Source organism: Melozone crissalis, unplaced genomic scaffold (assembly GCF_028551555.1).
Source record: "Melozone crissalis strain CALT ecotype California unplaced genomic scaffold, PUWL_Pcris_2 ptg000027l_1, whole genome shotgun sequence".
Taxonomy (NCBI): domain Eukaryota; kingdom Metazoa; phylum Chordata; class Aves; order Passeriformes; family Passerellidae; genus Melozone; species Melozone crissalis.
In genome coordinates, this window is record NW_026535805.1 from 25733556 (window position 1) to 25751379 (window position 17824).

Sequence of the window (17824 nt, forward strand, 5' to 3'; positions counted from 1 at the left end):
TGTTATAGACACCAGTAACACAAACAAACAAAAAGCCCATACAGATGGAATGCAGGACAGTTTACTGTTATCCTCATTCTAGGTCTAGTCAAAACTATGCAACCCCTTAAGTCTACTTTCACCAGTATGCTCACACTAGCAAAAACAAAACACCCAACTCCTGGTGCAGTTACAACCTAAAACTGCACCAACCAGTGCAGTTCTCATAGTAAAGCTAAAAAAATCCCTAAACTCTATCAGTAGCAGTGTTGACCAGCATCATCAGGAACTAATCTGTTTGCCAACAGAAGGCACAATTAAAAACCCCAAGATATTAAACAGAAATTTCTCATTCCTAACCTAAAAATTACACGTGAAGAAAACAAATTTCTCAGATAAACCTCAGTCTAGTAAAATCTGAAACTAAAGTCATAGTAAATACTGAAAGTAAAAAGTAAAAACATTAGAAGAAAGGAACTGCAAAATTAAAACCAATGGGGTTTTTTTAGAATGACTTAGGAATCTAGTCCATTTTCCAATAGAAACTGCTTCCAGTTTTATTTAAATAAGGTTATGAGAATATTGTAATTATTAGCATTGCCTTTCTCACAAAAATAAAAAAGTAATCATATATTCAAATCACTGGAAAAAGCAAGCTTCAAAACGTCTGTCTGAAAGACAATTTTTAAAATGTCCATTTATCAGAGGAGAAAGTGGAATCAACTGATCCTCAGAGTAAAGTAGGATTTAGAGGATTATGTTGCTCTTTTGTGAGGCAGCCAAATGGGAAAACATTAGGCCTTGTCCACATACTAATTTTTTTCTTTAATCCAAAATTCTTATGCAGAACACTGAATCAGGAAAAGAATTTAAGAATTGAGAAAAAAAATGTTATATATTCCAAAAATAACTTATTATTTCACCAGTATTTAAAAGTTTTCTTTATAACATCTCGCCTCCACATTCATTAAGGTCTATAAATGGAAAATAACCTCAAAATTTCAAGTAATGTAGGTTCCTTTAAACGCACATAAAGTAACAAATTACAAAGCAGAAATTATGATATGCCTATTTTCTTTCATGTACTTCAAAACTTATTTGTAGTATTGGACACAATAAAGCTGCTGCACAGTAGGTGATTATCACAGATCTGTTTGTCCTGGACATATAATCTTTTATTGCTCATGGAGTTATACACAGGTTGCTTTCTTCTCCAGGATGCAATAATGCATTTCATTTGTTGGTTTCTTATTCTTTATCTGAATGTCTACTGGAATTGAAAACCAGTACCTTGTTCCTACAGGAATTGTCACCAAGGAAGTCAAGTTGGCCAAACAGAAGGCAAAGAAGAGTTCACACTGAAAGATACTGAAATTCAGGGAGAAATAATTTCTGCATAGGAAAGTCAATCCTTATTAGTAGCCCTGTTTGGCAAAAAGTCAGACATTCCTAACTGTGGTTTGCCATATACTGCACCTAATTTTCAACTACAAAAAAAGTATTTTTCTGCATGAATATGTAGTATTATTTATGGCCCAATCTTTTAATATTTTCTATTCCGATTTTTTTTCTGTTATAGGAAAAGCAGAAAGACAGAATAATATCAGTACAAGTTCTCTAATTTTCCCTGGGCAAGTTTTCTTTCTCTACCCAAAAAGTTTTGTCTATTTAGAAGAAACTGATTCCAGAAAGAATGGGCAAAGAGGCAGGATCCTCATCAGGAAAGCCTAGTTCCAAGCGGCTTCTTAGTGCTCAAAAACGCTGTACAGATGGTCACTGCTGAGATAAGATCCACAGCATGTCCAGTATGTCCAGAATATCAATCTGACACAGTCAATCTACCCAGCGAGTCCAATGTACCATGGACACACTCAATTTACATTGTAGGAGCTGCATTTTTGGTGGGACAGCCAATTAAAAATAAATTTCATGAAGGACCACAAAGGCTAGCTAATGCCTTGTCAAGTCACTTGTTCTCAACTGTGGGATATAGCGACATCAGAAAGTGTCTTCAGCACTCCAAACTTTCAAGAAGAAACTTTGACCTTCCCTCTACACCTAGACCAAGTCTCATAGATGACTGTAGGACACCTTTTTGTAATAAGAGGCTTTGTTTGTTCAAGCCCCTGCCTTGAACAAAGAATTAGAAAACTACAGAGAGAAAGCAAACAAGCAGACTGACAATTCTGTCCCAGAAGAACAGAAATCCAAATACAGGCAGCAAAGGATTCCTTTTCTTCTGTTGGGACAAAAACAGGGCACATTCTCCTTTCACCAAGACATGCCAGAAGATACACAACTCTCGGCTGCCTTTGACAAACACAGATGCACATATGCAGCCTTATTTGCCAACCTAGGCTGAAATACCCAGAAATCAGAATTTCTGTGTGAGGAACTGGACCCATCACACAAGAAAAAAAACCATCATTTCTTTAACAGCTAATACTGCTATTAAAGCTTTTCGTATTTAAGTACCCCTTTTGAAAAAAATGGAGTTCAGCATCTATTAAGCAAACAAGATTTTTTACTTTCTTCTTTCCCATACTTACAACTGCCTTTTCATGATATTCAAGTACTAAGAATCTTGAACTTAATATATAGAGCAAAAGAAATGACAAAACCTGCTATAATACATTTCCATTTTCAAGTATGACTTAAGTACAAGAACTGCAGATAAAAGTGATACAATCAATGACAAGATTTTACCTACTCAATTTTATTGGCAAAGCTATTGTCAGTCCTATCATCTTATACACCCAAGATTTCAAGAAAGCTATATTATTCCATAATACTTAGGCAGAGTTTAGAGTTAAATACCTCATCCACAATTCTTACTGGTGATAAAGACTCTTGCTGGTGCTACACAAGATAAATGAAAATCAAATAGCTATTCAGAGAAATTAATTTTATAACACAGGCCAGGCAATCTTTTATAAGATTGCCAGGTTCACACCAGAATTTAGTGAATATATTTCATATGTGAAGCAGAACTTTGAAAATATATACACTCTACAAGTACATTGGAAACCATTACTTCCATGAAAAATCCAATTATGACACTTGTCCAGCAAAGACAACCATACTTCAAAGAGATCAAAACCAGATGTGCAAAAGTAACTTGAACATGTATCTAAAAGTACAAGTATCAAAACTGCTTGTTTATAAATAAAAGCCATACTGCATCAGCTCTTAGTGTAGTCTCTCTCTGATCTAGTTCTTAGAGTGATCACAGGTTACACAAAGGATCTGGGATCAAACCACAGCACTCCATGTCCTACCTCCTGCTTTGATTTCAGCAACTAATGGGAGCATCTAGCACTTTAAAGGGGCAAGACTGAAGTGATTTCATGTATTTCGCCATGTATTTCCTCTCCAAGTACTAAACTCAATTTAACTACATGTAACTTTCCATATTCCCAACACAATAGACTGATCTCTGTAAAGGCCTTTTCCTTCCTTTCATACAGAAAATATCCTGTAAATAGCTTATTTCCCACTCTCTAAGTGACTCCTGTTGTTTACAGGAAGGAAAAGGAACAGAAATCTTCCCATAAAACAGTGAGAGCTAAAAAGTTCTGTTTCACTTCCTCCTGTGCAGGTGTTTCATACAAAAAAATCTATTTTAATTCTTCATTTCAGGGAGAAAACATTTTGCTTCTTTTTGAAACACAGACTGAGAAACAGAAAACAATAAGGTTAAGGAAGTAGCAGCACGCTTTACTGTGAAACAAAGCAAAGATATACAATCACCATTGCCATAAAACTTGTGAAACCCCTGACTTTGCAGACAGCAATTATTTTACACGTTGACTTGTAAATTGGGCTTTCCTTCTAAATCCATAAGTTCATTCTTAATTTTTTGCTGCCCAGATAAATGTGTAGAGGTCAATGTTGCAGATATCTTTGACACAAAAAAAAAAAAAAAAAAAAAAAAAAAAAAAAAAAAAAATCCAACTCCAAAACAACACAAGAAACAATACCAAACTCCTCCCTTTTCTGACAAGGTAGTTGATTTTAATACCAATGCTGCCCACAATGCTACAATGTCCATTTAACACCCAGAATGGAATTCCCTAGCAACAGATCCTGCTTGAACTCTATATTCTAAACTAAAGGGACAAGGACAATGAAAAATAACTTGTGTTCCTTCAAGATGTATGGCATATCTGTTTGTACACTTGTTTTTCAGTTTCAGAAATACCAACATCCACCATAGTAAGAATTACATTCATCTCTCTAAGAGCTGTAATTCTCTATTGCCCACTGGTGTGTGGAAAACTCAAATTCTAAAAGAAGTCAAGCACGTGAGGGCACTAACCATCTTACAGGCCACACATATCACCCAGTTCAAAAGGAAATTGAGAACTTTATTACATAATATCACAGCACACCTATCACAGATGCTGTCACAATATAAAATTACATAAAATATAAAAATATTATCACAAGCTTATATTTGCCTCTCTGAGGAAGGGATACCTTATTTGATCCAGGCTGGCTGAACCTCACCAGCTACAGGTCAGATTACAGATATTTCCCCATCACAGTAAATGCTGTTCCTAGTTCTACATACCAGTCCCTGTACAGGCAGCAAAGGAGGGATGCCTTCCCAGTGGATGCACTTCCAAACTGTTCTAGCTGAGCTGCACAGGGAACAACATTAATTTACCAGAGAGAACACTGCCCAAACACCCATTTCCTATCTTAAAGCAACAGTAAGCCAGCTGGAAGGATTGGATGGGCCCAAGATACACTGAGGGTCATCAGATAAATCACCACTGTTTCAATCAAAGCGCTTCCAGTGAAACATGCAATTACTTGGAGTTTGTTAAAAGCAGCTTTCCATATTTTGTGATCAGTTACCTGGGAAAACAAATTACATCACTGCACTGTGGATACTTAAAGAAAGATTTGCTAATTAAGCACAATTAATTACACAGCAGCACTAATTTGAAAAGCAATCTCCATTCATCTTTTGTCTGCTTAAGTCTCAGATTGACTGCTGAGAATAATTATTTATAGAACCTGCAATTTCGGATGATCCTTTCTCTGAGAAAGATAACAAAGAACACTGGCTAAGAAACACATAAGGTGAACAGCAAATATACACAACTAACACACTCTCTAATATAAGTGCCAGCATAAATAGATCTATCCTTAGGCTATCAGAATTTTCTTACATACAATCAAATGCAACTATAGCTTCATCCTGAACATGACAAAAAATCCACTAACCCTGCTCTGACCTGAAAGAGCTCTACCACATTTAGAATATAACCCCAGGTAAAGAACATTCCTTATTACAAAAACAGAAAAGGTAATCTTGAGATAGGTTTACCTTCTGAGCTGACTTTTTAACTAGGAAAGGATCTGTGCTTAACATCAAAGTTATTTTGTCAAAAATGAACAGAACACCCCACAATGCCCATCATTTCCATAGATGTCTTTTTACTTGCAATAAATCTGCAATTAATATGGAATGTAAGTATCTTTAATAAAAGGTAATAAGCATAGAGCTTGATCTTTCTCATTTGTATTTTCAACATGACACTCCACACACTGCTATCCCCATACATAATGTGAACATCATCTTCATTCCCACCTTTATTTTTCTCCTATGAAACAATGTTCAGCTCCAGGCATCCTTTTCTCCCTTTGTAATACCTCATTTTGACAGCACAGCAAAAGCACGTAATAAGCAAGATCACAAAGAAAGCACGAAACAATATCCATTCTGGCACCACCAACTATCAGGTTTGGACCACCAATTATAGAAAATACAATAGATGAGAGAGATTAAATAGTATAGCTATTTTCAGGAATAGCTCAACATTTAGCCCTAATAGTCTTTTGTTCCTTGTTTGGTTGGGGGTTTTTCTTAGGGTTTTTTTGGTGTGGTTTTTTTTGGGTTTTTTTGGGGTTTTTTTTGTTTTGTTTTGTTTTGTTTGTTTCTTTGTTTGGTCTGGGTTTTTTTTGTTTGATTTGTTTTATTGTCAACTTTGCATTATGCCAAACTTAATCACAGAAGAGATAAAGGGCTTAAATGTGAGTAGTCTGGTATAACCACAGCAAAGCTGAGTACCACACCTCACAATGAAAGAGACAGGGGCTCTTGAATTTCGTGCATTTTCAGACTACAGCAGTAAGACATGTGCAGTACCCCCTGAATACAAAAAAATAGAAATATCATGAACATAAGTATGCTGAAAATATTAACGATAAAGGAGAATTATCAGCCTGGAACTGAAGTTACTAAACAAGGCAGAAGTTATTGGCTTCATCCACAGAAAAGCAGATTAAAAAAAAATCAGCTGGATGATGAGGTAGCAACTGACTATTTCAATTAAAGATAAGTGAAACATGGCAGCTGACTTACAGCAACAGCTTAAAAACAGGAAAGACACAAAAATTACTCACAAGTCATAAAATGGGTGTGAAAAAACCCCAAAACTGTATCACGGTGTTGTGAATGCTATTCACAGAAATAGCATGAATACTTTTCTATATTGCTTCCATGGGTCTGCTTAATACTTTATTTATCATTGGCATTTCTCTGAGGTGGAAAAATACTTTTTTGCCATTTTTGAGTAGAAAGTAACATATTAAGTACTATGCAAAAAACCAAACCATTTCTTTATCAGCTCTGTTTTCATCAAGCATGAAAAGTAAGATGATTTTCAAATACAATCAGTGGAGAGGAATTTTTTTATTATTACTGTCTCTCAAAAACAAGAGTAGAGTTTTGTGTATATCATTTGTAAATGACTTCATGTTTGTAGCACATGCTTTTTGACAGTGTCGCTTGCTTTTTCAAATATACACATGAGCCAGTCATTTCAGAATGAGGTAATAAAAGGGCTAAAGGATGAACAAAAATCTAATAATCTTAAGTTTTGGAGTGGCTGAGAGGCACTTCTGGAAGTCATGCAGTCCAATCTTCTGCTCAGAGCAGGACTCTCATCAGAATGGAAATGGTGAGGCATGGGCAGGTCTTGCTGAGTGTTCAAGATCTCCAAGGATGGAAAATGCAGCCATGTCTCCAGGGAGTCTGTCCTGGGCCTGTACTGGCCTCCTGGGAGTGTGCTTCCTCCCTCTGACCCCAACACACCATTTGGGGCCAGTCTGGGGACAGTGGAAAAAATCCACCTCTATCCTTTTGTGGAACTACCCTCAAGCATCTATGGGATACCCTTGGGTTACTCAGGAGCTGCTGCTTTGTCAGAGTGAGCAAGCCTTCTTTGTTTACTTTTGACTAAGGAAACATTTTCACTACATTTTGGATTCCCATTGCAACTAAAGCCCAATATACTTACACTACAGGCCAGGTAGGGTATACTCTGTTTGCATGACCAAAAAAAGAAAAAATTTTTGTTCACCACCCTTTTACTCATCCAAAGTTCCTGACCTGTTACTAAATAAATAATTGATATAACCTGTTGGGGGGCAGGGGAAGCTATTGGTTTTGTTTGGGGTTTTTTTTTTGTTGTGTTTCTCTCCTTCTCCATCCTCAACCCCCAGGCATTGGTGCAGTGAAGTCTCCTTCACAAAGCATTTCAAATGTGGGCAATTACAATTACCACCTCTACTGCTATTTCCCAGAACTTTTTTCTTTACTGAATGGCAAAACCAAAGTTAAGTAAAAACTTTAGCTTAGTCTCTGGTCAAGATTACCTCATTTTGATTCCTTTTCCATTTATGTTTGACAGATACTTTTTCTCTTCTATTACAAAAAACTACCAGAGAATTTTGATTGTACAGGTTTTCCAGTTTAAATTTGTAAGGTCATTGTTCTTGCAGATGAGACTTCAGTAACTTATTTCAAATATGGCACAGTTTGTGCAGTTCTGAACGAAAAGCAGTTTGTATTTCAGACATGCCTAAATATGCCAGCCTGCCAATCAAACCAAAAGCCTCCCAAAGGCACTATTGCACAAGAAGAGAGATGAAGAGAGGCATGGATAATAGCATGGTTCCTGTAAAAAAATTTCTAAGAGCCAGGTTTGTTTGCTGTACCAGAAATATGTGAAAGCAGTGTTTTTCAGGAATTTTTTCAGATTTTATTGCCTGGGGAAAAAAAAATACAACATATCTAAATTATTGAATAATTAGCAGGGATAAAATTTTCACTTCTCCATGTGCCACATACAGTAGTTTTTCCTCCTTCAGTAGGATAGACCCTGGGTTTGTGTATTTAAAATGGCCATCTGCTTCTGAACTTAGACAAATGCACTTAACTGTGGAGTAGTTACAGATATTCAGTGTTTGACAAACAGGAGTAATAGCCACCTATGACAGCAGTGAACAAAACAAAGTTGGCCAGAAGACAAATCCTCTCCCCATAATTCTACACACAATTACATGGTTTAGATACCAGCACACATCAAAGCAATAAAAACAGTGTTAAAAAAGGCATTTACACTCTTAAACTTAAAATCCACCAGTTAAGATTTTACAAATTTCAGCACGATTCACATACGACCTAATCTACATCTAAATAAACAAACAGTAAGCAGATTTAAGACATATTTATTAAAAAAAAAGCAAAATAAAATACTAGGAGCCTCATTTGGATAATATCAATATATTCAAATAATTTTTCTGTAAAAGAAAATTAATTACTACATTTATAATAAGAGAACAACACATTCTCTGAATGTGTGTTTTTTAAGCCACAAATTTTAATTTTTTTACCCCTAAACATTAGTTACAGGCATTCTGCCACCTAGTAAAGGTTGAGCATAGTTTGGCACCAGGCCATGCCACATCTGCCTCAAAACCAAGTCTCCCTCATTCACCCAGCACATTGGTCTGCCATGCTGTTGTGGGCACAGGCTTTCAATCCTGTTAAAAAATTCAGTAAATCAAAGGAATTTAACCTAACTTGAAACAAACTTGCAAGGCTGCTGAAGTTCTAGAAACACATCCTTTATCTCAGCCATTGAATCTAAACTAAACAAAGACAAAGCTTTCTATTATGAAGCTTCAATTGCTCCTAGGAAGAAGACTGGAGTAAAATATTGATTTACAAATACCTCAAAACTGTGTTTGCCACCACCAGATTTTATCTCAATAAAAATTATATATTTATATAACAATTTATACTCATTAAGGTTGTATGATTTATTTCATGCTGAAAACAGCAATAAAATTAAAGAGTAATAAAAATCTGCAGCCAAACAGTATAACATTTCTACCAGGAATAGACATCTAGAAATAAAAAAAAATAAATTCTAAATTATAAACATCACAGACCAAGGATCAACTGTCTCCTTTTGCTGACTTATAAACCCAAGACCAACAACAGAAGTCTCACCAGTGCCGTGTTTCAGACCTGAGAGTTTTGCTTCTTTTGCCCACTTGGAACAGACAATGAAAGAGTCACACATAGTTATGCCTTATTTCTCTTTCTGCATTTCCGAGGTGTGCACAGGCACCCAAGCATACACACCCAAGCCACTCACCCCTCTCACTTGTGGCAAAGATTTCCCTGCTCCCCAACCCAAGATCATTACTGTTGTTTTATTTCTTTCCATGCTCAAGACAAAGGTTCAATTGCAGTATACACACTTTGCCTGTATCACAAATCTCCTAAATATCACCCACCACATCTTCTCCCTTCCCACTAATGGACAGGATTTCTTGTTTCAATCATGATTATCACCTGTAAGATTTTTAAGCAGCTCACGCTTTTAAGAAAAATCAGGTACACAACTGTTTTCTGCAGAAAACCAAAGTCTTTTCAAGTTAACCTACATTTAGAAGTATAGACAAAAAGAAACAAAGAAACAAAAGGAACATAAAATACTATATAATATACTTTGGATATGAAGAGAGCAGAATATTTTTGCTTGAAAATTTTTTTATCCCTTGCCACATGAGAAAAATAGCATATAGCGTTAATTACTGAAACAAACATACTTTGAAAACTGACCATGAACTTAGAAAACACAGAAAGGTCAGAATGGCACTCCAATGGGACAAATGGTCAATAATCTTGCAGGCTTCAGACTCTGCTTTAGATAAAAATCAGACTAAGACAGTGGGAGTAAGTCCAGGCACAGGCTTTGTCCCCTTTGTATTGAAAGTGACAGCTGAAAAGAATCTGTATCAGCCAAGCAGGGCAGTGACAGTTCTGTACAAAGAGAGACTCACTTTGCAAGTTTTTCATTTTTTCTCATATATCCCTCTACCACAAAAGACAGTGTTAAGTTTCAGACACGTTTTTTTGTTCTGTGAAGGCTGCAAGGTTCAGGCATGCAGAGTAGTTACTCACTTGTGGACTACAAGACAAACAGACCATCATTTTGTTACAAACTGCTCACAATATAATAATGGAAAATTATTCTTGGAAAAAAATATAGGAAAATGACATACAAAGCAAGCTTGCAGTGTGCTTGGTATAAATCCCTAATTCTCAAATATTCTACTCAAAATATCAATAATCATAAAATACAGAGCTGCACTCCCATCTGTAATTATCACAGAGCAGTCAGGAAATAACTGAATGGCATTATTTTGATAAAAGGAAAAAAAAACGCAAACCCACCACCTAAATTCATCTAATCTAGTGCTTAATGTATTTAATCTAGCAAAAACTGAGAGCATTTTGTATAAATTATTATTAACATTTTCATATTTTCCATATGTTTTTATTCACTTCTCACCCCCCTCAAGAGCACCTTGAAAGCACAAATATCCACTTACTCTGCAGCCCATCAGTTTGTGGAGAGAAACTGTTGTTAATATATTAACTTCCCAGAAAACATTGCCATACACCTTATTGCCTCTTAAACATTACTGTTATCAACTCTTATAATAAGATAATGGCATCTTTATTAACTTTGTTACTCTGTGTACTTGCAGAGTGGAAGTTCCACAAATCGTTCATCTTTGATTACAAACATAATATTAAAACATACCAGTGGCTATGGTAGTCACATAAAAGTGAAGAAAAAAGAAAAGTGAAGCTATTTCTGTCAAGTATATCAGAGTTATCATGAAATTTACGAACAACTTCCAGAGTATATATACTAAATGTATGTTTCAGGCAAGATGTTAAAATAAGAAAAAAACCCTGATTGTACATGAGACAAAATCTTTCTGTCAAAGTAATTAAAATATTGATGACATAGAAGCTCAAGAGGTTTTCATTGCCACCATACTCAAACATCACATAGTTGTTTCATTTGATTACTTTATCTGTATGATAAAAGGTGCTAGTCCTATAGGTATTAAAGAGGGGGGAAAAATAAAAATGACAAGATTTGTATCCTGAAAAGTATTCAGGCATTTGAAGTCCATTAAATACACAATCCCTCTCCAACCCCCTCCTCCACCACCACCTTTGTGAACCATATACAGACTTTCTAGTCTTTGGAACCTCCTGCAGAGTTTTTATTTCCTCTAACTGCTGAGATAGAAAATTGTTTAAAGCCCAAGTTGTTTGAAAGGACAGAACACTCTCTATGTCTAAAAAACACTCTCCATCTACTCCTCTACATCATGCTCCATTATTTTAAAATGCACAGCTGGAAAAGGAATTTCACCAATTTGCCAGTGGTCAAGGGACAACCTGTGGTGTTGGACTACTCAGGGGCTGAGAGCACATCCTCTTGGCAGCAATAAATGGGAAACCTTAAGGGTAGGATGCAAATCTTTATACACTTCCCAGCCAGAAGGTGCCCAGGAGCTGACAGCCAGCAGTCTCACCAGGAGGTGTGCTCTGCCTCCAGCCTCCACAGGGATAAACCACACACACTGGGCCCCTTTGGGGACAGTAAACCACCCAGGGTTTCAGTGAGCTGTGCAGCTGTACCACAGGCCTACGCTTTCTAAGCAAAGAAAAGTCATTTTTTGTTCCACAAGGGGGTAATGGCAAGTCAGTAGAGGGGCGTGGGAGACAGAATAGAGCACAAGTGAAGGGCATGAAAACTTTTACTGCAGAATGAAAGACTCCATGTGGGAGGAGAAAAGTATTAGAGTAGAAATTATGTCATTACAGTTTAAGGAAAAAATGCATTCTAAACAGATTTTTTGGGTTTTAATTTATTGCCAAAAAGGTTGAAGGCCATAAACATTTTATTAGAAGCTCAGATTTTAGGTTTCAAAATATCTCATAACTGCAAGGCTTTATTGTGGTCAGCTCAACTATGAGAATTTTTATGTTGTTGCTATAAATCAGCTGGGCTACTGGCAATTAGTTGCAATTTTGTTGAAAGCTACTTTAAAAGAACAAAAAAAGCCAGTGCAGAAATAGAAAAATACAAAGCAGATATAGCAAGTTGTGTTTTTATTTTGTGCAAGTAACCAAACACTGGTATGTGATCAAATCTGTGAGTCAAACTACTATAGCAAGCAAAAGCCATAAAAATTAAACATTGAAAAAGTCACCATTACAAGATAGTGCTCTGTGATCATTCCATTAAGATTTTATGTAACAGCCATGCTGCCTTCATGAGGAGAAAAGGGAGGATAGAAGAGGGGACAGCCCAAGGAATATGCACTTTTTCCACCTCAAGCTGAACATGAAAAAAGCCTGAAAAATACCTAAAGAGCAAAGTAGATGCAGCTAATGCATCAACAGTTCTCAGTCACTTTTCTTAATAGTGTGAGGGGTTTGGTAGGTTCTGTTTATTTTAAGTACCCTTCCCATTGAGTAACCATGTGTCAGATTACTCAACTCCATTTGAGTGAGCTTGACAAAATGAAGACACAGTATTGTTATAATTCTGTCCAAGTCATAAGAAGTTAGAGAAAATATTTACTTCCTGAATACTGAGAAATAAGTGTTTACTCCAAAAACTTTGTTTCATCTTGCTATTTGCTTTCTTCTCAAATATTCACCTTAAAAATTTGTAAAGCACATCAGCTTCAGCAGTGTTCTTTTTAGCTTCCATTTCTCAATTGTTCTGTCACACTGTGTAGCATTCAGAACTAGAAACACAGTTTATGTTAAGGTCAAAATTTTATTTGAGTTAGCTTCATGAAAAATATATTTTAAGTTCTCTAAAATTTCTCCATCATGAAAACAAAATATTGTTGAGTGAAAAGATCAGGAGATAACCCTCAAAAGGTTAGTCCTGCTCCAAAAAGAAAATGCCAATGAACAGACTTTTTAAACTTACTAATGAGTTAGTTCTGAAGGTTTTAGTTTCTGAAGACACTGATCTGTACCTATCATCAGTCTTAATGCAACAGTTTTGGAGATTCATAAGTTTAATAGAATTAATGTTTTAATTCATTTTTTTTTGCTGAAAGTATGGTTTAAAAAGGACATCTGACTGAGCTTTTCCATGTTCTTCCATTTTCAGCAAAATAAAACCTTCAAAAGGCAAGTCCCAGCTTTCCTTGCCAATTGACAAGTACTATCTATCATGGTTATTTTAACTTAAAGGAATTTTACCCTAAAGGAAATTCTTTCCATTCCCTTTCCTGTTTGTTTTGATTATCTCAGTACGTATTTGCAACCTTGTTCATACTGAAGCTGAATGTTATACAAACACCTGAAATTTTAAACACTTAATAAAATGGATTCCAAAAACCAAAACAGGGATCTGAAGGTCTGGCTCATGCTTTGGTAAACACAGAAATACTTAAAAGTGTAACCACTGTGAAGCTGGATGAGAAAGAGCAGGAATCATCTCAAGCTTCTGGGGTTCTGCTGGGTCTTGTTTATAGCTAATGAAACTAAGAGGTTAAGGCTGAACAAAGTGCAAACAGAAGATGTTTCCAGAACTGAACCATTTTAATTTGGACTTTAAAATACTCAAACAAATCACAGATTTTTTTTCCCCAGCCACATGGGTACCTTTAGCATGGGTTATCACAAGTTTTATTGTACTAAAATTAGTAGCCAAAGCAAAAGAACCAAATACAAATCTAAGTGTGACTTACTGAGAGCCAATTTCAAATTCATATCCTATTCCTTAACATTAAAACAATCTTTTGGAAGGGATCCAATGGAATTGCTCAATAGAAATTCACACATTCAAATTCTAGTATTGCTAAACATGTTTTAATCAGTGACAAAGTCAGCAAAGTGTATCTGAAGCCAAACCTGAGAGGACATGCTATTGTCTTCAAGCATTTATTTTATTGTTAAGTTCTGGAATTGTAAAATATTTAACTGCCAATAATTTATTTGGGAATTCTTGTCTACTGGTTTAAACAAAGAAGATACAATATGAGCCTATAATGCAAGACCGTAAGGAGTCTTGTAAAAAGATCTTCACAATATTGTAATAGAGAAATATTCTGTGCAAATTCTGAAATATGATAAAATGAAATCACAGTATGCTGGAATAGCAACTAAAATTCTCAATTATCAGAGCAACTGATTACCCCAAAAAATGTTGTGATATTTCATGGATTAATTCACACTGGAAGCCACAACAGCACTGTATTCAGACTGACTTGCTTATGGCTTTGCCCAGTTTCGTCTTAAAAAATATGGAAAGGATGTGGATTTTACAACCTGTGCTACCTATTCCAGCTCCTCAATGTCCTTAGGGTGAATTTTATTTGCAGGTGCCAAATCAGAACCTCACCTGTTTTAGGCTGTGACCACTGTCTCTGTTCCTCCTGCCATGTACCCCTGTGAAGGGCCTGGACATGTGCTCTTGATAACCTCTTAGGTATCACCTTGTGAGGTATGCATCCCCTGAGCTTTCTGATGTCCAGCCTGTACAAAGCCATTTCTCTCAGCCTCTCCTTACATGCTCTAAACCCCTCATTTTCCTGGCTTTCCACCAAATTAGATTCCATTTACTCAATGTATTTGGGGAACCAAAACTGGATGGGTGTATCCAAAGTGGTGGCCTAAAGAATACTGAGTTTTGGCAACTCACTGGCTCTGCTTCTGCTCATCCAGCCTAGCATGCTGCGGGCATTTGTCACTGGCAGTGAAGCCTGACATGCTGGCTCCTGTGTCACAATGTGCAGGTCCCTTCCCAGGAAGTCACTCCCCAGCCCACCCTGTGCCAAGGGGTAGGAAGACGCATTTATCCTTGTGGAATGTCATGGGGTCCATTCCACCAGCCTCTCTCAGCTGCAGAGCACTGTCCTCAAACGTGTCAGTTACTCCCACAACGTGATGTCACATGCAAATTTGATGAGAATACACTTCATCTCTTCCTCCAGATCAAGGTACTAAACAAAACAGGTCCCAGTACAGTAGTCCTCATGTAACTTGTCTCCAGGTGGAATACAAACCACTAAGTGCGATGTTTTGAGCCTGACAATCATGCTTAAAGCCTGGATAAACTGAAGATAAATGATGGTCCAACTGCCATATGCAATATTAAATCTGATCTGATGGCACTTACAGTTTCAGGAGTACACAAAAAGGTCCCATGACTAAAAATAAGTATATAAAAGATGCTCAGAAACTTCACACAAGGCTATTTTAATTACTGCTTAAGGAAAAAAAGAAAACAAAACTGAACACAAAACAAAAACAACTTCAATAGATTCCTTCCTAACAAGGAAGAAAACATATGACTAAAGAAAAATATGTTTACAAATGAAATATACATGATGAATGGGTTTAAGTTTCAAAATCTGTAAATACAGTCCATGAAAATAAAAATTAATTTCATCACCCAACCAAGGAAACCTAAAGTCATTATCCACCTTATACATGAGTCATGAAATAGGAAAGTCTTCACACGGTAACAAACAAAGCAATACAAATAATTTCTTAAAACGAAGTTTAAAGTTATTTATCAATTTAATTGATTCAGTTATATTATACCTATACCACAAATATATTGACCCCTACTTATGGGATTTCTAGTTGAGCAAATCTCTACCCACAGAAAACAACACTTGCTGAGAATGGGTTATACTGTGGAGTATTTTTTCATTCTTATAACTGTGGCATTTTTTCATTCTTATAACTGGTTGTTAAGTCACAGAGACAAATAACAGATTTTAGATATTTTTTACTATTACCTTTCCCTGCAGTGATTACTGTAGCTGCCATAAAGAATACATACAACTGCACTGAGAAATTCAGTTGAGACAGCTGACATAGAAAAAAAGAAAATCTCTAACTTGCAACTTTAAACACCTCTGACCTACAGGCATACTGAACACTGGAAAATGAATGTGATACTGATACTGAAATTGATACTGTTGGGTATTGCCTACATAAGAAAGAGAAAATCATTACTATTAAGCATCTATTTTCCTCAGGAGAAAGAATTTTTATAATGTATATATGTACATACTCTATTTTAACACTCAGCCCCACAAAGCAAGGGTAGATACTCAATTAGCAACTTGTGCATACAAAGACACAGTTTGTACACCTGTTACCAGGCAGAGGTACACTCTGTACATTGATAGTTATAATGTAATTTTATATATGTAACAATACTTTGTATTTTATTGCTTTTTTTTTAACATAAAACCAAAATACTTTTCAAATGTAGTATCTATTTGCGGCAGATCGGTACAACAGAAAGAATGATCACCAATTTTTATTTCCTAAGGAAACAAGGCAGTCATACAGTGCAATACCTCCCTCCACCTCCAGATTTGTTGAGCCTATTTGACTCAGCAGAATCTGATAAAGTTACAAGAGTAGTTATGCTCCTAGAAACTTCATTTCAAAGATCAAACTATCACAGAGAAAAAGCACAAAGCATTCCAAGTGTGAGAGAAGCAGACATTAGCAAAATTACCAAATCTGACAAGCACACAGACTAATGAAACTTCACTCAGAACTATCTCCACCAGAGGCAATGATTTCCAGGGGTCCAGGTTAAGCAGCCTGGCTCAGAATGTCAGTAAAACCCTCTGCTCTATCAGTAGAAACTTCATCTTATACAGAAAATATTTGAGCTCAATTTGTATTTGAGGTTTTTCAGTGTAGCACTCTGAGCAACCACCTGTACAGTTCTTGGCCAGTTTAGATAATCTCATCTATTCTGATCCCTTCTTGTAACAAACTGCTCAAATCCTACATTTAAAGAAGTGGAACTGAGCAAACATGCTCACACACTGTTATGGATTACACCAATCACTGTATTTACTCCACCTCATCTCAACAACTCCGAAAATAACCTTTTTGAAATGGTTTCCTATGCAAACAAGATTGTGTAATTCAAAGACATGTATGAAGATACCAAGAAAAGTTTGAGGTGAGGGGATAGAAACAGCAGAAGATCTGAGAGGAGGAAGACACCACCTCTGGAATACCTGTTCTCAAAAAAAAAAAAATAGTAGCCAGACAAGGGAGAAAATGTTTTGAACACTGACAGGTTTATCCCAATAGTTTCTAATTCTGCCAGGCAGCTTCCAGGACTGAATGCAGATGCCTGTGTATCTTTGCCAAATTATTTTGTGAATCGACTGTTGTTTCAGCTGTCTGAAAAGGGAACTTGAAATAAAAGGTTACAGTTTTGATAAAAGGATTTTAAGTACCTGGACATCACTTAATTACTACTACACTTCAACCCAGATAAAAGAACTTGGATCAAGCTAAAAAAATCCCACTATAATAATAATATAAAGGAGGCTAAAATAAGTCTCATGTTTTAGCATATTTTAGGAAATAAAAATTTTAAAATCCTCAGCTATTTAAAAGCTTTCTTCATGTGATCTTCCCTGCTGAACATCCCAACAAGTTTCCCACATCTGAACATCCCAAGAATCTAAAAGTTGAAAATATTTGCACCTCTTACATAAAATGACCATACTCAGAGAATGACTTTGTAGCTATTAAGGCTTGCTGTATTTAACAACATACATTCTTTTTCTAATTTACCATGTAACAAGAACAGAACAGTAGCTCTTCAAAATGCCAACACCTCAACAGTTACTGTGTGGCTTATCACTGAAC

At 36.1% G+C, this 17824-nt stretch overlaps 1 protein-coding gene across 5 annotated transcripts in view; it reads right to left on the reverse strand.

The window, feature by feature from the left end:
- SIPA1L2 (signal induced proliferation associated 1 like 2) overlaps positions 1–17824 on the reverse strand; it is a 127662-nt gene that overhangs the window by 100470 nt on the left and 9368 nt on the right. The gene's annotated exons all lie outside the window — the stretch shown is intronic.